The 15,889-nt window shown below is 43.7% G+C and overlaps 1 protein-coding gene across 2 annotated transcripts in view; it reads left to right on the top strand.

Annotated features, from left to right (window-relative positions):
- The first annotated feature begins 2,756 nt into the window (after window positions 1-2,756).
- lrrc8aa (leucine rich repeat containing 8 VRAC subunit Aa) overlaps window positions 2,757-15,889 on the top strand; it is a 40,894-nt gene continuing 27,761 nt past the window's right edge. Inside the window, exon 1 of one of the 2 annotated variants that reach the window (XM_017683958.2) lies at window positions 2,757-2,882. The gene's annotated coding sequence lies outside the window, so the exon portion shown is untranslated. Of the gene's footprint in view, window positions 2,883-5,480; window positions 5,610-15,889 lie in introns of those variants that run through there. The other variant, XM_017683959.2, reaches the window with a different exon arrangement.

Raw genomic sequence — 15,889 nt, forward strand, 5'->3', positions numbered from 1 at the left:
GGTTCATTTTGCCAACCTTCTGTTAATTACTAACATCTCTGCGTGAGAACTTGTAAACTGGGGTGGCTCGCCGGCCCACTGTACACTACAAACGACCTTCAAACCACACGGATGGGCCTAAACGTTGCCGGCGGCGTAGGTTGAACTACACTCACACCTTGGCCACGCTCCAATCAGCGCACTTACGTCCTAACTAGAAGGCCTAGCTAGTGCGTGGACCAGTGGCTGTCATTGTTAGTGTGGCAGGTCTTTCCAACTTCAGGAATTCCTTTAATACTAACTCAGCCACACCTATGTTAAAGAATGAAAGCTGCAGTTTTGTTCATCTGGTTGTGAGCTTTGAGACTGATTCAGGTTTTGGAGAGTGTTTGACTGACTAACAGTTACTAACCCAGGTTCATTTTAGCTAGCTAATGCTGCCTTCACAACACCTGGAAACTCAGAATTTCCCCATCTTGGAATCTTCTACTTCCCACATACAAGTGCAGTGTCACTGACATTGTGCTCACATTGAGCTAGCCCTTTTTTTTGCTGCTGTGTGCGTATACAAAGGTCTTTATAAGCTTTTATTTCGGAATCAAAGAGCTGTTTGATCTAGACTACGGAAATTTAACATTAACGGTGCCTAAAAAGACATGAAGGTGTGCAGGAATCTTGCTCGGAGTGGCTTAAAGTTTGCCCCTGTGATCAGCTAATGCTATGGCTTTAGCTAAACAGATAGCATAGCATCCACACACAAACCTGCTTTAAAAGCTTAAAACGTGCTTGGTTTGATGGCTGATGTGACAACATTGTATAGTCAGAACTCTCGAGAAACTACGACTTTCCGAGTGGGAATTCCGAGTTGGAGGGATGTCCAAATGGATCTTTCCCACTTGGTCATGAATGCAGTAAAAGGGCTCCATATATATCTGATATATGTCAAAATAGGGATTTCCTATTCTAATTCTAATCCAACTTAGATTTGTCACATATGGACTACATATGAATATATATTAGTCATATATTAACATATATAAGTATATACATGTGGCAACATATGATAGAAAACATTCAAATATGGAAGGCGCATATTACATATATATGCTAGCTATATGTTTATAGGGCGGCACGGTGGCGTGGTGGGTAGCGCGGTCGCCTCACAGCAAGGAGGGCCTGGGTTCGATTCCCCGGCCGGGTGACTGGGGTCCTCTCTGTGTGGAGTTTGCATGTTCTCCCCGTGTCTGCGTGGGTTTCCTCCGGGTTCTCCGGTTTCCTCCCACAGTCCAAAGACATGCAGTCAGGCCAATTGGACATGCTAAATTGCCCCTAGGTGTGAGTGTGTGAGTGACTGTCCATGTCTGTGTGTCTGCCCTGTGATGGACTGGCGACCTGTCCAGGGTGTATCGTGCCTTTCGCCCGAAGACTGCTGGGATAGGCTCCAGCACCCCCCCGCGACCCTGACGGAGAAGCGGCTTGGAAAATGGATGGATGGATGGATATATGTTTATATGCACATATTATCATGCACATCATAAGGTGAGCAATAACCTCATTAAAACTTAAATAAATTAAAACATTGTTCTTTAAATAATGAAGTATATAAAAGCGAACGAGATAGCAACCGTTATGACTGTGCTGTTGTAATGCAATTAATCATGTATCAGACATATATGTATGACCCATATGTGGCACATATATGTCCAATATTTGATACATATATATGCACAACATATACACTCACTGGCCACTTTATTAGGTACCTGTTCAGTTGCTTGTCAACACAAATAGCTGATCAGCCAATCACACGGCCGCAAATCACTGCATTTAGGCATGTAGAGGTGGTCAAGACAACTTGCTGAAGTGCAGACCGAGCATCAGAACGGGGAAGAAAGGGGATTTAAGGGACTTTGAACGTGGCGTGGTTGTTGGTGCCAGACGGGCTGGTCTGAGTATTTCAGAAACTGCTGATCTACTAAGATTTTCACGCACAACCATCTCTAGGGTTTACAGAGAACGGTCCGAAAAAGAGGAAACATCCAGTGAGCGGTCAATTGTGTGGACGAAAAGGCCTTGTTGATGTGAGAGGTCAGAGGAGAATGGGCAGACTGGTTCCAGATGATAGAAAGGCAGCAGGAACTCAAATAACCAACCAAAATCTCTGAGGAACGTTTCCAACACCTTGTTGAATGTCTGACATGAAGAATTAAGACAGTTCTGAAGGCAAAAGGGGGTCCAACCTTTTACTAGTGTACCTAATAAAGTGGCCAGTGAGTGTATGTTCCTGTGTTTTGAAATATCCACATGACCCTTTGTACTATGTGTGATTCTATGGCTGTGTATCAGATTTCAGCCTGGGCTTGCTAGCATGTTGGGTGTGGTTTTGAGACAGGAAAACAGTAATGAACGTTCCCTCTGATGCTGGTATTCTGGTCAACCATCATGACCGAGTTGGGTGACCAGCTAAACCAGCACTAGACCAGCACGGAATTCGTGGTCTGTGTTTGCTTTCTTCGCTCATTAGTAGTACTTCTGTCAGCGGTGGCATCGACACACAGATTAACGGCTGCTAAATCTCTCACTGCTCGTACTCCAGCCGGAAAAAGTGGCCGAGGCGCTAACGCTGTTAGCCACTGTACTACGTAGTCTACTAGCACGCAGTGCTCGAGTGCGCCAATTGGAACGCGCCCCTTCGAGTCCGCGCTCCCGCAGCGCCGCAGGGCGGCTCTGATTGGCCCTGCGTCTTGCAGCGTCACCGTGACGCGCTCCCTGGGTGTGGCCTAATCCGCGTTCCTGAGCACTTTTCCCCCAGTGTCTGTCTCAGGCGCTGCTCGGCTCTCCGGGAAATGTGGCGCTCATGTGCGGCCGGAGGGAGGAAGAAAACGGTCGCTGTAACACAGCCGGTAAGTGGGGGTCGCGAGTTTTCTTTGTCGTCCCGGGTCTTAGACGGTGTAGCTCGGTCGTGTTGCTGGGTTCGTGCCCGCTGAAGCCTCCTGTGCTGTGCCCAGCTCAGCCTGGCAGCCGTGGAGCGTGAGAAGGCCCTCAACTCAACACAGAGCTGCTGCTGCTGGAGCCCCAGTGTGAGGAGCCTCAGTCAGGACCACAGCAGTGGTCAGACTGGGCTGTTGTGTTGTTTAGATTGTTCTGTGTAGTTGGTCTCATGTTGTTCATGCTGTCCTGTGTTGTTTACACTGTGGTTTGTTCACTTTGTAGTTTTCCTGCTTGTTCAGCGTTGCTTGGCTTGGCTTTGGTTGGAGTGTCTTGTTTTCTTTATGTTGCTGTTGGATTGTTTTGTGGCTAGAGCTCCTTTTTCTATGGAAGTTGTAATTTTCAAATTGCTGCACTTTTTGACAAATATAGCTAACATGATAAAAACTTTGTCTGATAACTCCTGTGAACTGCCTTTAGAGGGGTTGGACCAATCAGAGGCCACCAAAGCCACATGTGTTCTGACGTCACAGCCATAGCTTACTGGCAGACTGACCCACTACATTCAGGGGTCAAGCCTCAAGATGGAAAAGCTGGACATTCTGGTCTTCTTGGCCAAAAAAGGCCTGAGTCGTAGCTCCTAGAAACTCCTCACAATTTAAACTGCAGTCGCAATATTAGTGGGTTGTTTTCCCAGATCGGGTCGTTCAACCCGGACTGTCTGGACTGCTTGTGGTGTTTTTATCTGAAGTCCTGCTGCTTCTGATTCAGAGTGGGTCGTGTTTACGCTGTCTTGGCTTGTTTACGCTGCCCAATGGGCCTCTGCTAGCTTGTTGGGCTCACAGTGTTTAGACTGTGCTGTGAAAGTGCACATTTGAAATGAATCAACAGTGGAGATTCCAGCTTCTCCCAATGTGGACTCGCCCCAGTTTGACTAAGCCAGTACCACTAATGGATTTCCCATAACCGCAGGGCTGTCCCACGTTGTGGAAAAAGCGAAGTGAGAGGTTTCCTCTTGCTTTACTCTTGACTCCCCCTTTGCCTGCGTGTAGTGACATCATGTCAGGAAAGGCAATATATGGGAAAACTATGTCATCCTCCCTTAGCCAATAGGTGCCGAATGAGGTGACTCGACTCAATCCTGATTCATTGGGTTTCTAAACAGGCGGCGCTACTGGTGGTTTGAATTTTCATAAGCTACAGCCAGGCCTCAACCAAGAGGTCTATCAGTTTACCCAGAGTACATTGCTTTATGTGGTTTGCAAAATGTGCAAAGCATTGAGTCTAGGTGTTTCAGCCGCACCTGTTGCTGACAGGTGTATAAAACCAAGCAAATAGCAATGCAGTCTCCATAGACAAACAATGGCATTAGTATGAGTTCTGTGCAATTTCTGTCCTGCTAGATCTGTCCCAGTCAACTGTAAGTGCTATTATTGTGAAATATACTGTCTGGCGATCTGATGGACCACTGCGGGTTTGGTGGATGCTACATGCGCAGTGCCAACAGTACAGTTTGGTGGAGGAAGCATAATGGGCTCTCCGGTGGTCTGCACAGAGCCCTGACCTCAAACCCTTTGTGATCAATTTGAATGTCAATTACGAGTCTGACCCCACAGATGCTATTTTGACTGAATGGACACAAATTCCCACGGACACTCTCCACTAACTTGTGGAAAGCCTCCCAGAAGAGTGGGTCTGTTATAACAGCATAAGTGGGGGTGGCAATTTCATATTTATGTCCATGTTTTAGCAGTGGAGTGTCTGACCAGCTCATAGAGGTGTGAATGTTCAGTATCGTGTCCACACACTTTTGGCCATATTTTGTGTGTGTGTGTGTGTGTGTGTGTGTGTGTGTATACAGGGTGAGTCAAAAGTCACTGGACACTTTTTTTGTTTTATTTTATGTTTTATGCTGTAACAAGCCTCCACGATGCGGTGCTGAAGGTGGTGTTTGTTGTGGATTTTCTCAGCATACACAATTTGTTTGAGATGACCCCAGAGATAAAAGTCGATAATAAAATAAAATAAAACGGTCTCCTGTGACTTTTGGCTCAACCTGTATATATAAATATATACACACAGCGCGATTCACTCAAAAGAGGCCCCGGATATTCTGCTGTAACTCCTGTTAGGATGAAGCAATCTGAACCAAAAAATACGATACCCACCTTGACGTGTGTGTAATCGACTGCATTACATGCGATGCTGGAAGCGAAGGGGTACGGGGGTCTGCTGTCTGTTGTTTCGTTCAGATTGAATCATCCTAGAGAGAGTTGTTACAGAATATTCGGGCCTCTTTCAAGTGAATGTGTCTGTCTGTCTGTCTGTCTGTCTGTCTGTCTGTCTCTATTGCAGAAATCTTCGCTGAGCCCTGCACTGAATGCCTCAGAATAATTACTGGATCTTTTTTTCCTCCTGTTTAATATTTCTGTAGGTAACATTGGCTGAACCTGCTGTGTTTTAATGGTTGGCGTGGGTGTTGTCGTCAGTGCTGTGAGACTGTACAATCTGCAGAAAAAGCGTTTTGCGTTATCATGAGAAAGTGCGCTTGGGGGGCTGGGAAGGAGTCAGATTACAGACGTCCTGCAGCTGCGCAGCAGTGTAGAGCATTTACCCACGGGTCGGTGGTCTGCATGACGGGCTTTGAGCTTTCTGGAAGAATCAAGCTATCATGATAAGATGAAGGACCTCAGTAAGATGAGGTAAGATCATCCTGTGCTCTGTACATGGCTGAGACCATATTCATGCCATGATGGGATGGTTATGGGAAACAATGAGTTATAATAGCACTTTGGATCATGGGAACTACTGGAATAGGAAATATGACGCTATCTGATACAACAATACAGTTTCTCACAAGTACGGATTATACTGCTGAGCTGCTAACGGTCATCTAGGAGCTGCTGTAGCTGATAGGAGTCACTAGGAGTCCCAAAGGAGATATCTGGAGCTGCTAGGAGTCTTCTAGAGAGGCTAAAATTTGCATAGGAGTTTCTAGGAGTCGTGAGAACTCATTTGAGACCTATTGCTGTAGGAAATTTTAGTCAACCTATCCGAGCTTCTAGGAGTTGCCTAGAGCTGTTTGCAGTCCTGTAGGAGATTCTAGAAGTTGTTTAGAGCTGTTTGCAGTCCTGTAGATGCCAGAATTTGTCTAGAGCAGCTTGGAGTCCTGTTGGAGATTCCAGGTGTTCTGTAGGAGATGCCAGAATTTGTCTAGAGCAGCTTGGAGTCCTGCTGGAGATGCTAGATGTTGTGTAGAGCTGTTTGCAGTCCTGTAGGAGATGCCAGGTGTTCTGTAGGAGATGCCAGAATTTGTCTAGAGCAGCTTGGAGTCCTGCTGGAGATGCTAGATGTTGTGTAGAGCTACTTGTAGTCCTGTAGGAATCCTGTGTAGGAGACACAGGATTTCTCTCTTATCCAGATAAATTAAGCTAAAAGTCAGGCCTGTTCAGAAGGAGAGGAGTTCGGGACTTTTCTATTAGACAGTCCTCATTTTTACCTTAATTTACCTGATGGAGAAATCCTGCTTTGTATGTGTAGTCAGTGCTGAATGTTGAGGTTGAGGTGTAGTAAATGCTGGTGTCTGGCCTGAGCAGTCTCTGTTTGAGGTTTTTATTTAGGTCTCCCAGTGTGCGACTGTACCACATGTTGCAATTAGTGGCGTCCTTTTATTCATTTAGCATTAGCGTGGGGCCGGGGCGGTGCAGGTTTGTGGTTTAGACAGGAAAAGGGTTCAGTGTGGGTTTGTTTATAGCGTCACTGGTGAGCAGTTTCCATTTTGGTCATTTAGACGTTACCGGTCTAGTCCTGCTCACATGGGTCTGTCAGCATGTCGGAAGAGGGAGCATCGTGCATTGTCCATAGAAACTATAATTATTGGTGGATTCCAATGAATTTTCTCCACAAACTGCAGTTAAAAGAGTCTTTCCAGCTCGTGGTCTTCTGCTAAACTGCGCTTTCTTTCCCCACAGAAGGTTTAAGACTCATTATCCGTTGCTGGTAGAGCTTAAATGAAAGGTTGTGCTTATTACTGCTTATTGTTAAGGAGCTACTTTAGAAATGGCTCCAAGATCTTCTTCCATAGGGTTTTTTTTCTAGAATGGGTGGAGTGGAAGTGAAACATTATTGGTCATTTTTCCCGTCCACTAGTGCATGACGATGTCATCAAAATTCAGACGAAGTTTTAGAGGCAACAAAAGTCATTTTGATGGAAGATTCCAGGAAAACTGGGATGTTATGTTGTGTAATTCATCATATCATATGAGCAGGAACATGAAACAACAAAGCATTTTATAAAGTTTGTGTGTTACTTATTAACGTATAAGAAAGTGGACACAAATAATAATAATAATATTAATAATTAAAATAATATGTAATTTAAAATTGCTAGCTACTATTTATAGTATTTTTTTTCCATCTATGAAGTTACTAATTTAGAGATACAAGCTTTTACCCCAGCAGCAACGTTTTTACGGAAATATTTTGGGTGACTATAGACTTCTATTGTTTATTGTTAGCCACATTAGCCTCATTACTCCAGTGCAAGACACCAAATACCAAACATTTCTTAGCTGATCAACTACAATCTGGAGTAAGAGGGAAAACTGCATATTAGTTTTTTCACAAAATCATTCCTTTATCCGTACGTCGTTGTAGCTCTTCTGTTTGTTTTTTCGAAAGCTCAAGCCAGGCTTCGCCCTCAAAACGTGTTTTTGTTTCAGACCAAACAGGAAAGCCTGACCAAGCGGAATCAAACATTTATGCAAGTAGCATAACAGCAATGCAGACTGTGGAAGTGAAGGCCTCATTACTATGTGATTTAATGCGTTGCAGCATTTAAGATTGTTTTGGCATGTCGACACAAGCAGAGCAGTGTCACTCCTGCTGCACTGAGCGGCATCCATAACCTCGGGGTACACAATCCGTACTCAGCCCACTCAGAGGAACGGGGAACTAGTTACCTAGGCAACTGGCAGGGTTTTACAGAGGAGCTCACAAACACAAGACAAACAAATGGCCTCACTTATCTATTTAAATAGTTCGCCCAGGGAAATGAACCTAATCAAATCTCAAACGTTTATAGAAGTCTGCTTCACTGATGGGCGTTTCAGTTACGTTCTGTTCTTCTTTCTTTGACCGTTACTTTCAGCGTTGGTGAACCGTGACTATCAGAACGAGGCCTTCAGCCTTGAAAATTGGTCAAAACACTTGCACCCTAGGAGATTTCTAGTAGTATGTTAGCACTAAGCTAAAGCTCTTGCACCTGAACTCGTCTGGTTGTGTGAGACTTGTAAATATGTTCTGTGTTTTATTTATTTTATTATTTCTGTATGTTTATTTATTTGAAGCTTGTAACAGACATCAACCTATAACTGAGTTTGTATGTATCAATTTCAGTAAAGAAAAGTAAATTGGCCTAGAGCTGCCGCTACTGTTGACCTGCTCTCATTATAAATTAAAACATTCTTTTCTGTCAGTTTGTAATATGTCAGTCCAGCTTCTAAAGTCCTAACCAATAGGAGAGCTCGCTTGGCTGTATCTACCTAGATTTTAATTCTCTTGTTTTCACTGAAAATTGGTGAAAAGTGAAAAAAGGAGTATTACTGCAATATGTGCAGAGCTTAAAGCTGCACTTTGTAAGTTTTGGGGATTTGGAGACCTCTCTGGTGGAAATATGTAATTGCATGCAACCTTTACCCTGGTAGATGACTCTGACTGGTTGACAAATGATGACAGCTGACTAGTTTCAACATTTCTTACGCTTAGTGTTTTTAATTTGTTGAAGGGCGAGGGGAAACTTGGAGAGATGTACTGAGAATCATAATTCTTTGAAAAGGAACCATTTTTAAAAATTCTGTATCCTGTTCCTCTTTTCACGAGGATGAAGTTGGCTTTGTATTTGACACTTTCTTATTGCATATTATTTCTGTTCCACCTAAAATGATGCAGTAGTTACCTTGCTGTTGTGCCTGTGACAGAATGTAACTGCAGTACTGTTTAAGGTCGAACAGAAAATCTTTGTGTTGCTGATCATGAAGAAAATCCAGAGTTGGGCTGCTGAGCACAGTTTGTGCTTACAGTGGCTGGTGAAGGTCCCAGCCCTGAAGGTCCTATATGGCCCTGAGGGTTCCCCACTAATTAGAATGACATCACAGCGGGTGATGCCAGTAGGTCTTTGACCTGACTGCATGTCGTCTGTCCTCGGTGTGAGGTACTGGCCCTGCCCTGCCAAGCCATTCCATAAATATGCACACTTTGACCATCACCCACGTGGATAACGCTATGCAGGAAATCCAGGGAATGTGTGAAGCATTGTTTTACCCGGAATGTGTCTTGATTGCGATGCTGCTGTTGTGTAACATGCTTTCATACTAGAATACGTGCAGCTGCAGATCCCTGCAGGGATGTGAAACTTAAACGTGCTGATTCAGGTGTTCTTGTCATTTGGTACAATGCAAAGTCTTCGCTGCGTGTCTCGCTGCTTTCATATGACCCTGTCTGTGGACGTTATGAAGCTGAAGTGGCAGTTACGGCAGTCCAAATTAGGAAAGTGCATTCTGACTAATATGTGAAGAGTTAATGAGCAAATAGTCGCTTATCTGATAAAGACTGTCTTTTTCTAGATATTAAAGGGCCCGTAGTAGAGTCGGGCAGTATACTCCCAGATAGCAAGAGGATAGTAGACCAGCTGGTGGTCCACTGCTGTTTTGCTCTGTGTTTGCTGGGTGGCCCACCCATCATCATCATCATCATCATCATCATAGCTTGTTTTCCAATATTCCAATCACAGTCCAAATTACTTTGTTATACTTAGTTTAGTAAATCTTTTTAATTTAGCAAAATCATTTTATATCACGCCTAGTCATTATTTTTTCCCCAGTTGTTTGTAATATTTGTCTTATTTTCTACAAAGAAAGTCTCTGTGAATTTAAAATTTGTTTGAGGAGATTAAAACTAGTTAGCAGCTAGCTAGCAGGACCACAGTCTGGGTGGTCCATGGGTGGACCAGCAGTGGCGTACAGTCAGTGGGGTGCCAACCTTATCAAGTCAGCAGACTGATATTACTATAATTAAATAATTAATATATTATCAGTACCAGATAGCAAGCATAAGGTATACCGTGATCTTCATAAATTATGACGATGATAATGAATCACATTTATTTATTACAATTTAGGTTCAGTTAGCTGGAACCAAGCCTGCTATGGTGTGTGGCACATCGTTAGCTTCCCACATACCACAGAGCAGGTTTCGGAATAGTCTAGTCCGATTGAGGCCATTTGGAATATAGTTTCTAACCAGTTGAACGAGGTGGGTAATCCTGTAAATCATCCAATAAATAGAAGAATAATATCCGTGTAAACGCCAGTATCTGATTACATTCCCTATCAGAAAGTTTAAGTGCGTTCTGCATGTGCGTCGCGTCAAAGTGAGAGTTTATAATGTTCACCATGGCGGAAACGGGTCTGCAGAGGAGACGAAGTTCATGCTCTGATCTTTAAAAGACGGCGGTGGGACGGACGTCCAGCTTGTGTGTCTCAGAGCACGACGTCTTCCTCTCGGCCTTCTTTAATAAGGACGTGTGAAGGACGTTTTCCTGAGTCTGACGTCATTTTAAAGCAGTTAAAAACACAAGCACTGCTCACTGCTGCTCATCTCACTCTGACTGGACTCACGTGATGTTCGCGGTCATGGTAACGTTTAGTGTACGCGCTGCACCACGCATGCTCGTCATTTTGTAGTGTGATTTTCCCATCAAACTGTTGAACAGAGTGAGAATAAACACTTCAGTCTGAATCTGTAATCGGATTGTATTCAGTCAGATTGGCAAACCTCTTTGCATGTAGACACGGGCACTGTTGTAGCTGCTTGCTAAGCTAACGCTAAGTTACGGATTTTAACACCACAGAATAGGTTTTATTCCCGCTTCCTGTCACAGAAACGCCACTAACTCGACTTTTACTCCTCAGACTTTCATTTTTACTGTTTACAGAGCAGCAGTCAGTCAGAATCAGTGTGTGGTACATTTGACGTGCTAACATGGCTCTCGCCAGCTTAGCCAAAACGCTACAGCCCCAGACACCGCAGGACAGATTAATTTCTGTTTTTCTGTCACTCCAACACCAGTTACTCCACTTTTTTCCTCTCAGAATTGAGTTTTTATCCTCTACACGCGTGTCAGCAGAGCAGCAGTCAGTCCTGTACTGTGGTGTGAGGCTCTGGGTCTGTAGCTGCTCGCTAAGCTAAGGCAGCTGGTCCAAACACCACAGAACAGGTTTAATCTCACTTTTCTGTCTCTTCAGCTGCAGCTGCTCGACTTCACTCCCTCAGATTCCACTCATTATCGTCTAAACCTGCGTCTGTGCTTTATTTAGCCAGACTTCGACATGTCCTGTGGTGAGCAGAGCTGTTAGCATGCTGGCTAAGCTAATGCTAACCAGCTCCTCTCTCCTAGTCAGCAGCACTGTTGAACATTGATCAGTTGTTAGATAGATGGTTTGATATTTTAGTGAATTGTGCCTTGGAAATTATGCAGTTTTTTTAAAGAACGCAAGAGGAGACGATGCGAAAGCAGCTTGAGTCTCTCACCGTTCACATCAGCCCACTCGCACCTTACAGTGGCATAATGCAAAAGCTTTGAAAAATCAGTGGAATTGGTCTTTAACTGCGCGTCCTTGGCAACACGGTCAATTTAATCATTCTCAATGAGCGCAAGAAGAAACAGGAGATGAAAATAAGTGTTTACAGGTTCTCTAATTAAATCTGTTTTATGATCAGTGCTGTGGTTCTCTGTTCTAGATCTACTGGTGATTTCCATCATGTATTCAGAAAAGCATGTTGTCCAGATGCTTTCGTATATATATACTTTTCATTTGGATTTCATGGTTTACTGACATGCATTTATATGCAACATTTTGGGCATGTTTCACATTTTTTTTAATCTTCTTTCTCTCCTACAACTTGAAATGAATGCTTTGAAACAGCATTAAGATTTGCAGAAGATATGTGCTCTCCACAGAGGATGTGTCCTTTTACTTTCACTTAGAAAGTCAACAAAACACGTCATTTGTCATGTGAACATCTATGAACCTGGATAAAAGTCGCCATGCATGTAAAGGGTGGCTCTGTTTCATAGGCTTTAAGGGCCGCTTCTCAGAAGACAGCTAATCGAATCACATGCACACGCACATACTTTTGCTTCGCTGTGTTCCTGTAAACAATGGGATCGTGTGTGTGTGTGTGTGTGTGTGTGTGTGTGTCGGGGCTCAGCGTGATCATTATAACATTATTACATCACATGATGGACCAGAGAGACAGTGTGCCACAGAGAAGGAAGGCAAGAGGAAGTAGAAAAGGGCAGATGAGGTAAAGTCATTAGTCATTCTTGGTTCTTATAGGTGTTTAACGCTCAGTGTGTCGTGATGTAATAGTATAGCGTGTGTGTGTTTGAGTGTATATTAGAGCTGCACAGTACATCGTTTGTCAGTTATTGTCCCAGTATTGATATTTGCAAATCTGTTGTTGGAAAATATTATTAATTTTATTTATTTATTTATTATTATTATTATTATTATTATTATTATTATTATTATTATTATTATTATTATTATTATTATTATTATTATTATTGGGGCGCCACGGTGGCGTGGTGGGTAGTGCTGTCGCCTCACAGCAAGGAGGGCGGCCAGGGTCCTCTCTGTGTGGAGTTTGCATGTTCTCCCCGTGTCTGCGTGGGTTTCCTCTGGGTTCTCCGGTTTCCTCCCACAGTCCAAAGACCTGCAGTCAGGCCAACTGGACATGCTAAATTGCCCCTGTGTCTGTTTGTCTGCCCTGCGATGGACTGGCGACCTGTCCAGGGTGTATCCTGCCTTCCGCCCGAAGACTGCTGGGATAGGCTCCAGCACGCCCCAGCGACCCTGACGGAGTAGCGGCTTAGAAAATGGATGGATGGATGGATGGATGGATGGATGGATGGATGGATGGATGGATGGATGATTATTATTATTATTATTATTTCCATTATTCCATTATTATATTTTCTCCCCAATTTAGTCATCTCCAGTCCACCCACTAGTCAGGACTCCCCCAATTACGTGATACTGCGAGTGCTAGGAGGGTGAAGGTAGCACAGGCTTCCTCTGAGACCTGTGAAGCGCCAGCGCATCTTTTTGGTGCCGCCAGTGCAGCGTCATTGGACAGAGGAGGAAAACGCCAACTGCCAGATCTGTTACGTCACAAACAAAGACAAAGAGGGGCTATTCTACCCACCCAGAGAGAGCAAGGCCGATTGGGGTCTTGGACTACCGTCTACTCGAGAGCCTCCTACAGTTCTTTCACCGTGTGCTGTGAGCATCCTGACCAAACGCAGTTCCCAAAGAGTTTCTGTTAGTGCTTGGATTAATTTAGGCTTTGACATGATCCAGTCACATCAGCTTTGACCACTGACCTCAGCCTTATGACTGAAAATGTGCTGATAATTACTGAGGATGTACAAATTTTGATATTTGGATTTGTAAAAGAGCTAATATGCATAATCATTTGGCTGCTGAAATGGGAAAAATAACCCAAAAATGTTGTTGACTTCGGATGACCACAATTTAGGGCTGTAGTCTTACTTTTTAAGCCCATTTCACACCAGATGTGGACTGTGTGGTAATCTGGAACCGCTCTGTGACGCATGTTATTTCACACCAGATGTGATGCATGCATCGCAGGGTGAAACTGGTTTCTGTTTGCTTTGCATTTTTCTATAATCCAAATGCCTGTGTTGTCCTTTTATTGCGGAAATAAACGTTATATATAGATGACAGAGATCAGCAGTAAAACCTGTGCTGTGGCTGAGTGTGTTTACATGCACTTAATAATCTGATACCTGCAGACAATCCGATTTTGGCAGTAATCCGATCAACGCATTTACATGCACTTGAGTAATCAGATAACGTGAAACTCCAGGTCTACATGAGTCAGACAGTAATCAGATTTCTTCTCTACAACCAGCCAATACACTCTCAGAAGACGTTGTGGCGTAAACGTGACGCAAAACTCAAAACTTCATGCCTTGGCTTTGTTTTTTTTAAACATCGTATCGCTCCAGAATATTAATCCTTTATTTTGTGTTGTTTTCAACAGTGTTTTGCTGCGTCTCACGCCGACCTTACTGTCGCCGCCGTCTGATCTGGCACATGCACGGAAGTCTGAAAGAAATCAGAGTAAGAGTTCCCAGCACTGAGAAATCTGATCACTGAGCTAAAATCCAGCCCCTTGATCCGATTTCTTAATCGGATTTCAGGACCTTACTACAATCTGAAAAATCGGAGTCTGCTGTTTACACGACGGTTTGAATAATCAGATAATCCGATATAATCCTTTAATCATAGGATTATAGAGTGTATGTAAACACACCCGCCGTTGCTGGCTCTCTCACCAGGACATGTGCAGCTATCTGAAGAGGGTGAGATACCTCTCCTTGTCAAAGAGTTAGAACTACTGCAAAGACTTCTGGGTAGCTCCTCCCCAGTTTTACAGTACTTGTATTGTTTAATATGTTGTTTATGTGAGTTGAAGTTGTGTGATGACTGCAGTGTCTGTATTGGAGTGTCCGCAGTAGCATTGCTGTGCGTGTCTAATATGGCGGTAAACTGAACTGCTGAATGCTGGCTCAGGTGCAGTGCAGTCCTGATGTATACACTTCCACACTAGGCCTGCACTAGACACTGTAAACAGATTTTCAGAGATAGAGGCAGTGAGCTCTGTGTTTAGAGGTGGATGGGGACAGACTGTTCCTGGAGAGCAGCAGGCCAAAGACACAACACGCCCTTTGTGCTGCCGGTCCAGTGTACCTGACAAAAGAGTGAGGGACTAATGCCAAATAGTGATCCATTTCAGATACAGCAATGCCCAGCCTGTCGGATCAATCCCGAGAGTGCTGCCAAATAGTCCTCCCGCATTAATATTTGATTAAATTAATGGTAATGTGTCCATAATTACACTGGAATTACTTAAAGAGGCACTGCAGGCAAAATGAAGTGTAATCATCACTACATCTGTTGTGAACGTGGTTACTCACCTGTTCAGTGGTGCTGCAGTGAACTCTAGATGGAGAAATTCTGGTTTAAAGACTAAGGAAACCACCTTCTGATGATGTAAGGGGATTCTGTCTTATTGGGAGGGGTTTCGGTCGTACCGGGCAGAGTTTAAGTTGTCGAATGTGTCTTGGAGAGACAGATTTGTTTACGCTGCCATAACGGAGCTCATGTTTCTTGGACCTCCTGAAGTGGTTTGAGTGATCAGATTTGTATGTGGTTAAAATGCGTATTGGGTGCGTTTACACTTGCATTTTCATGTGGCCTCATCCCCATCCTCAAGGGACTTGAAGTGACCACTTGTAAACTGGGTATGTGTGTCTTAGGCTGGCTTTACATGGTGAAGCTTTCACGCAACAAGTTGCCTGCAACATCATTTATGCAGAGCTTGATGCACCATAATGTTCTCACTGTAAAATAAGGCACAGGCTGTTTTTTGGTTTTTTTTCTTTTTATATATTGTCATTTTACATCTGCAACATGTAAACAGCGGGCTGAAGAAGAATAAATGGTGGAACAAGGCGGCAGTTAACGCGGCTTATTACAGAAATATTAGCATTGAGAAACTTGGGTTTGTTGTCATGGTTTAGGAAACTGAAAATGAAATGTTACGATCACCTTTTCCTTCTCAGCCACCCAGTAAACCAACTTCTGCTTCATTCTCTTGTCCACTGATCTGGTGAAATCAGTTTTTTGACATCGTCATTTGGCAAAATCTTATTGTGCCATCTGTGTTTTGGTTTTGGCTGTTTTGTGAAACTCGTTCCATGAAGTAAAGACTGTTACAGCTTAGTTTCAAATGAGTTGTGGGATGCTTTACATTAAATGATTCAAGTGCAGTTAAGTTTCATGTAGCTTTCAGGCAACTGAAGTTGCATGAGATGAGGGCTGGGCAGTAG

This window comes from Pygocentrus nattereri, chromosome 16, assembly GCF_015220715.1.
Source record: "Pygocentrus nattereri isolate fPygNat1 chromosome 16, fPygNat1.pri, whole genome shotgun sequence".
Classification (NCBI taxonomy): domain Eukaryota; kingdom Metazoa; phylum Chordata; class Actinopteri; order Characiformes; family Serrasalmidae; genus Pygocentrus; species Pygocentrus nattereri.